Genomic DNA, 7,780 nt, shown 5'->3' with positions numbered 1-7,780 from the left:
AGGAACAATATAACCTGTGCTATGCAGTTTTCCCCTTTGAGTCAGTCCATTTATAATATTATTAAGTAATATTGGTTTCTGGTGAGGGATTTACCAGGATGTCAGGAAATACCAAAAATGGGCTTTAGTAGAACCAAGAATCTGGGTGATTGTCTGATCAGAGCTGACATTGTACAACCTGAGAAGGAGATGAATAGATCGGGGGGGGGGGGGGGGGGCACTTTAAATGTGGGGCCTGTGGAGCTTGTGGTCTTTTGCTGCAGATATCTGTGTTTGTGCATCCAGAGACTGGATACAAGATATATTTAAGGGATATCACCACCTGTGCTACACAGAGATGTATTTATGTGATTTTGTGCCCGTGTAAAAAACTGTATTTGGGATCCACCACACGTGCTATTCGTACACGTGTGTTGGAACATAAATCGAGACTGAAGAATCGTGTGCTAGATGCTCCTTTGGTGGAGCACTTCATTCACTTTAATCATGATCCAGACTCTTTACGTTTTTGTGTACTTCTGAAGTTTCCAACGCATTTGCAAGGTAGGATGGATTGTAGTAGATGGTTACATCAACAGGAAATGCGCATGATCTTTAAATTGGGGACGATGTTTCCTCGTGGTCTGAATAGTGATTGGGATTTAGCATGTTTTTTATAAAATATACTGTACGCATGTGTTTTTGACATCTGTTATAAAAGGTTTTTAGCATTACTGTAGCTGGATACTCTGTAGCTTTAAGGAACATTTTGAATTGTTGCACCTGGCGCATATAAGCCATTTAGTATGACTCACAGTAGCACCTTGCAGGTGTTCGTTTAAACAAGCTGGCTGTTTGGCCTAACATTTAAGAAAAATTGCTAAAAGGTTGGCTGATTTTATTCAGGATTTAAAATGGTTTTATGGCTTATGTGCATATGGTTTTATTGCATTATTGTATACTATTTGTCATTTAGGATTATTGCAGCTTGAAGAAGCTCATGCGAAACAAGGGTTCAGTACGACCTTGTCCTTGGAAACTTGGATTGTTGGCTGCATCTTTTGACAGACATTAAACATCTGGCGTACTACACCAGGATTTCATGGAATGAGATGGGAAGTTTTACCATAGGAAGAAAAGAAGGACTCTTGGTGCTTATGCTTCCTTTTTCATTAAGGACTAAAAGTTATGGTTGTTTTGTAATTTATGATGGTGGAATTTGTATATGAGTATGTTTAATTTTGTTGACCTTGTATAATTTAATAATAGAAGCTGGTTTTCATGGTGGGTTATGTACTTTTGATTTGTTTTGTCCTTTTGCCGCGTTACTCTCTGTGTGTTGTATAATACCCAGGTGGGGGCAGGCGATCCCCTGGTTTGGAGGCCCCCCCCCCCGCTTCAGGGTCATCAGAAAGTGGGGGGAGGGGAGGGAAATGTCTGCTGGGAACTCTGTTATTCCCTATGGAGATTTATTCCCTTAGAAAATAATGGAGAATTGATCTGTGGGTATCTGGGGTTCGAGGGGGGGCTGTTTTTTGAGGTAGAGGCACCAAAGTTTCAGTACAGCATCTAGTGCCTCTCCCCAAAATACCCCTCAAGTTTCAAAACGATTGGACCAGGGGGTTCAATTCTATGAGCCCCAAAAGAAGGTGCCGCTATCCTTCATTATTTCCTATATAAGGAAGGCATTGAAAAGGTGTGCCGTCCCTTTAAATGTGATGGCCAGAACTCCCTTCGGAGTTCAATGATGCTTGTCACAGTCTTGATCTTGGCTCCTAATGTCTCCTGGCTCCACCCCCAAAGTCCCCAGATATTTCTTAAACTGGACTTGGCAACCCTACCATTGCCCCATCCCTTTAGGGTTTCCACCCTCCATATGGCAACTGGAGATCTCTTGGTATCACAGTGGATCTCCAGACAACCAAAATCAGTTCCCCTGGAGAAAATGGCTACTTTGGAGGGTGCACTTTATGGCATTACACCCTGGTGGGCTGGGAAATCTCCAGGTATTTCCAATCCATACCTGGGAATCCTACATGAGAGGTAACTGAACGAATGTTCCTTCCCTCCTTATTCTCCAGGTGTCCTTAAATACAGGGCAGCTAGCTATGCAGCCCCAATCACATTTCTCAAACTACTGTGAGACATGGCGGAGAGGCACAGCAAAGCGATAATCAAGACGGATAATAGGGTGCAGCAAAGGGATAAACAAGGCGGCCTCCTCGGCTGACGCTCCTCAACGCTACAGCAGGGTCATAAATGCGGTAGAGTGACAGTTACCAACTTTTCGACTGGCCTTTGAAGTTGCACCTTCTGTTGCAGCTTATCAGAATGTCCAGCTGCTGACGACTGCAGATCAAGCTGCAGTGAAAGACGCAGGAATGGGCCAGGCCAGGTGTCCTTTTCTCACCACTTGGCAAGGCCAAACACAGCCAGGCTTTTATGTTTTTTTAAAATGTCTTTGGATACACAAGGATTATGCATATCTGTCTTGCAATTCATACTTTGTAAAGAAGCCCACATCCTGGCCCAGATGACTCAGGCTAGCCTGATCTTATCCACTCTCAGAAACTAAGCAGGTTCAGTCCTGCCTGAGAGGACACTTGGATGGGAGGCCACCAAGGAAGTCCTGGGTCACTATGCAGAGACATGCAATGGCAAGCCACCCTTTTATCTTTTGCCTTGAAAACTCTGGGGATTCATAAGATGACTTGACACTTTCTACCATCAATAAAGCCCATTTGGTTTTTTAAAATAAGAATAGTCACATCTTGTGTGTCTGGAGGTAATGAGCCACCTAGAATCAGGGCTTTTAAAAAAGCAGGAACGCACAGGAACACAGTTGCAGTTGACTTGACGTCAGGGGGTGTGGCCTGAGTACCTGTTGGGCTGTTTCTACAAAAATACCCCTGCCGAGAATTACAGATATGTCTGAAGAATAACCACATGCATTGTCAGAAACTGAGGGGCTAAGGGTTGCCAGTTCTGAGCTGCGAACTACCTGGATTTTTGGGGAGTGTAGGTTTTAGGGAGGGGAGAGACCTCAGCAGGATATAATGCCATTGAGTTTACCCTCCAAAGCAGCCATTGTCTCCAGGGGAATGGATCTTGGTCATCTAGAGATCAACTGTAGTAGCATGAGATATCCAGTTGCCACCTAGAGGCCAGCAGCCTCAAATTTATTTTTCTGCGCTTTTAAGCACCTGGTTCATGTCTTTGGCTGCTGAGGACCCTGATACAGCAAACTTCCTTGTGGTAGGGTTGCCAGGTCCAACACAGAAGATACCTGGGGACTATGGAGGTGGAGCCAGGAGATTTTGGGAGTGGAGCCAGGAGCAAGGTTGTGACAAGCATGATTGAACTCTGAAGGGAGTTATGACCATCGCATTTAAATGGACTGCATTCCTTTTAAATGCCTTCCTTCCATTTGGAATAATGAAGGATGGGGCACCTTCTTTTGGGACACATAGAATTGGACCCCCTAGTCCAATCTTTTGGAAACTTGGGGGGTGTTTTGAGGAGAGACACCAGATACTATTCTGAAAATTTGGTGCCTCTACCTCAAATAACAAAAACCACCCCCCACCCGAGCCCCAGATACACACAGATCAATTCTCCCTTATACCCTAAGGGGACTGGTCTCCATAGGGTACAATGGAGTGTTCAGAGGACATTCCCCTCCCTCACTTCCTGATAACCCCGAAGCAGGGGGAGGGCATCCAAACCAGGACATCCCCTGCCCCAAGTGGGGATTGGCAACCCCACCTTGCAGTAATGTCCCTGAGTCACAATGCCCTGATTTATATGCTTCGCTTATACTTCCTGGGTCTTCCAAGAGTAAGTTGAGCTGGCACCACCAGAGGAGCAGAGAATAGAAACGGTTAAGCTGTGACAAGCCCCCACCCCTCCTGCAGCCTTCATTGTTCAGGATGGAATGCAGGAGTAACAAGAGCCGCCCCAGCTGTTGGAAGGAAGTTAAACTTAGTCTGGGGGGTCAGGAATGAGAGGCAATCTGCTATGCATGTATACTTATGTGTATGGAGAGGAATACGGATGGGATTTAGTGATCATAGAATCTAGTTGTACTTGGAACAAGAGATCTTTTCTTTGTCACCTGGTTTTTAATATTGCAAAAAAACCCTGTGAGAACCAAAGGTGATGTCAGGAAGTGTGGTCTAATATGTAAATGAGTTCCTGCTGGGCTTTTTCTACAAAAAAAAAAGCCCTGCTGAGAGGGAACATCAGGAGAACTACAGCTGCCAATTCCGGGTTGGGAAATTCCTGGATTTCTGGAAGTAGAGTTTGGGGAAGGTAGACTTCGGGGAGGGGAGAGAGCTGATGCCTTAGAGTTCGCCCTCTAAAGCCGACAATTCTCAAGAGAATGGATCTCTGTAGTCTGAAGATCACTTCTCATCAGGAGATCACCAGGAACCAGCTGGAAGTTGGTAACCCTAGTCAGGGGCAGCCTGATGCCCCATGGCACCCTAGGCAGACTTGTTGCCTGGCGCCCCCCCCCAAGTGCCCCCGCACCTCCCACCTGTGGCTCCGTGCTCCCCCCACACCTCCTCCCCTCCCCGCCATGCCTCCTCCCCCTCCCTCTCTTCCCCACCCCATGTCGATTTCAATGCTGGAACTGGCTCTCGCGCCACATTCTGGCTATCACTCGATCAGCGGGTAAAACCACGCCACGGGGCCTCACTTGCAGTCTGTCAGGACCAGCATCCTGAAAGGGCGACCCCACTGCCGCTGACTCCTTTCCCATCCAGGAAGGGGGAGGAGGGGGCACGGAGCCACAGGGGGAGGCAAAGGGAAGGGAACAGAGGGGCGGGTGGCAGCAGTGGTGGTGCCAGGCAGAGATAGTGGCCGGCCAGCAGAGGAGGCAGGCAAACTAGGTGCTTGCCTGGGGCACCGGGAGGGGTTGGGGAGCCCAATTTGGCCCTGACCCTAGTCCTCACTGAAGAATTTTCTTATAAAATATGATGCCATCTGCCCATCCAGTGAGAGGAGTGCCACCGATCATCCCTGCCCCTGCTTGAATGGGGAAATGGGGAGAGCAAATAGTGTTGTGTAAAACCGTGATGTCATTTTCAGCCCAAAGAACTGTTCTGAAATCCCTTGGATTGCAATGGTCAAATGTTTTTCCAGCAGGAAATGTCCCTGCAGTGTCATAGTGACACCATTTCCACCCATCTCCACCATGGGGCTTCCTAACAATGGAGCCTCAAGGCCTGGCAACCCTAAACACTGCCTATTATGCATGGGTGTTTTGCCTCGCGTTCACTGTGCACATCTGTTGGATTTTCTTTTTTGTTCTGTTATTTTCCCCCCTCCAGCCTCAAATTCATTTAGCAGTTGCTGTTTCCCCAGGTTTTCTGAGAGTGCTTTTGTGCCAGGATTTCCCCTTGCTTTGCTTCCAAGCCAAAGATAATTCAAAAGCATAGATTCCCTCAGATTCCCCCCCACACCCTCTTCCCGCCCATCAAAGGCCTCTCCACCACCTACATTGAGGTCGTTCCTCCCACTCTGAGGTTGTCCCTTCCACCACCCTTCTGTGAGAAAAAGACCCCTAATTTCAGAGCATCGCAGTCACCCATTTGGTTGCCAGGGTGCCTGGAGATTCAACTCACACACATCTGCCAGGAGAACGTGGGTTTTGTCTACCAGACTGTAAGGGACTTATGTGAAGTACCAACAGCCACAACGTTGCAGCAGCACTCGGTATCTCTGGAAGAGTGCTAACCAGGAGGACAGATGGGTTTCCAGCCGCTCCCTGCATAAAAATATATGTTCAAACTTTATTCCTCCAGGATGTAATGACACATTTTGCAGAAATGGAGACAGGTAAGTAAATACTCCATTAAACCCATTTCCCCCCTTGAACTTACACACCAAGGAAGAGTTCTGAAGGACCTCAAAACTTGCAGTTCACATTTGGTTCCATTACATCTTACAAAGAAGAATGATCCCATTGGCTATAAGGAGGAAAGTAGAAGCTGGAGGGCTCTCACTGTAGATACAAGAAAGAGAGGCAGCTGGAATGGAGTCTTTATGGGGAGACCAAAGGAAAAGACAATGAGGTTGGGAATCAGCAGGGGGGTTTTGTAGCAGGAACTCCTTTGCATATTAGGCTATGCATCCCTGATGTTGCCAATCCTCCATGAGTTTACAGTAGGCTCTGGATTGAGAGCCCTGTAAGCTCTTGGAGGATTGGCTACGTCGGGGTGTGTGGCCTAATATGCAAAGGCGTTCCTGATACAAAAAAAGCTCTGGGAATCAGAATCCTTCATATCCTCTACTAGGTCCCGATCTCAGCCCCTCAGCATAACACCCCTCTACTTTTTGTCTATTACCGTTTTCGCACACAGTTTACCTCGCAGTCGCAATCCTGTTCCCTCTGCAGTGTCCGGTCGGATTTCCCACCATCTGCACCGGAGTTACAGGAAGTGCCGCAGCTTCTGCGTAGCAAACGTAAACTGGGTTTTAGCGGTTTACGTTTGCTACACAAAAGCCGCGGCACTTCCTGTAACTCCGGTGCAGATGGTGGGAAATCCAACCGGATGCTGCGGAGGGTTGTGACTGCGAGGTAAACTGTGTGTGAGAACGGTATAAGTTTTAGCGGTTTACGTTTGCTATGCAAAAGCCACGGTACTTCCTGTAACTCTGGCGCAGATGGTGGGAAATCAGACCAGACGCTGCAGAAGGAACAGGATTGTGACTGCGAGGTAGGCTGTGTGTGAAAACGGTATAAGATATAAAGAAAGCGAATTCACATTGATGGAAATGATTTTTCGTGGAGACTGAAATTGGAAGCACAGCACAGAAATGTTGGACCTGCCCATGCCTGCTTCGGCATGTGTACAACATAAAGGAGGCCTTTTCTTTTCAAACTTACTATATCATCTATGAATCATGAATCTTTCATTGGGACAGAGCTATTCTCTGGGTGTGTAAAATGAGCTGGTGAAGCAAACATGGTTCGGATGTTCATCCTGCAAGACAAATGATGGGTAAACAAAGGGATATGGCCAGCAACGCCTCTCATGGGTTACTTTGGCTGCTGATGAGCAGTAGGAGCTGAAACTGAATAGTAAACTAGCACTGAAAAGCAGAAGCATTGGAAAACTGGAGACTAGGGCTGTTTCTATGCTTGACAGAAGATCCTCTCTCGGTGCACATTTAAAATGTGCATCTACATTGCCTACCACAGTCGCTTCTGTCTTGCTTTGCATTATCTTAAGTAATCTACACTCATTTTTTTGAATTGGCACCAAAAGTGGTTTCACCCTGGAGTTGCTCCTCACTTTACAAGAGTACTTTTGAACAGGAGGAGTTTTCTGCAGGCGGATTCAACCCTGAATGTAGAAACAAGCTAAGACAGACATGTGGTAGGGCCTCAGCAGGACAGAGAGAGCTGTGTCCCTCCACCTGCCTAGACAATAGTTCACAGAAGGGGGGAAATAATGGATTAACCATAATGGATCAAAGCTGGGCTTCTGTTTGTTTGTTTATAACTCTGCTTTTTCCCCCAAAAAAGGGATTCAAAGTGGCTAATGGTACAAAAATAAACAAACAGGAGAGGAGGGGAAGAAGGGCTTCTGAGTGCAAAACTGGTCTTCTTTCTCTCTGCTAGCAGATCTTCCATGTAGATATCAACCCATACCCAGGTGTTCTCTGTTGTGGCTCACATCATGTGGATTGACCTGCCTGAAAAAGTCAGGGAGATTCTCACACTATTCTTCGACACGATGTGTAAAACAGAATTGTCCAGGATGGCATTATCATAAAGTGACTGATGCTTGTG

At 46.8% G+C, this 7,780-nt stretch overlaps 1 long non-coding RNA gene across 1 annotated transcript; it reads left to right on the top strand.

The window, feature by feature from the left end:
* Positions 1-785: 785 nt before the first annotated feature.
* On the top strand, positions 786-1,271 carry LOC132584400 (uncharacterized). Its single transcript, XR_009556248.1, has 2 exons — positions 786-866; positions 956-1,271. It is a non-coding gene; the product is annotated as an uncharacterized LOC132584400 (long non-coding RNA).
* The last annotated feature ends 6,509 nt before the right edge of the window (positions 1,272-7,780 follow it).

The sequence above is a fragment of the Heteronotia binoei genome, chromosome 15, assembly GCF_032191835.1.
Source record: "Heteronotia binoei isolate CCM8104 ecotype False Entrance Well chromosome 15, APGP_CSIRO_Hbin_v1, whole genome shotgun sequence".
NCBI classification, from domain to species: domain Eukaryota; kingdom Metazoa; phylum Chordata; class Lepidosauria; order Squamata; family Gekkonidae; genus Heteronotia; species Heteronotia binoei.
The sequence above is the reverse complement of the archived record's forward strand: the minus strand, read 5'-3'. Positions and strand labels throughout refer to the sequence as shown.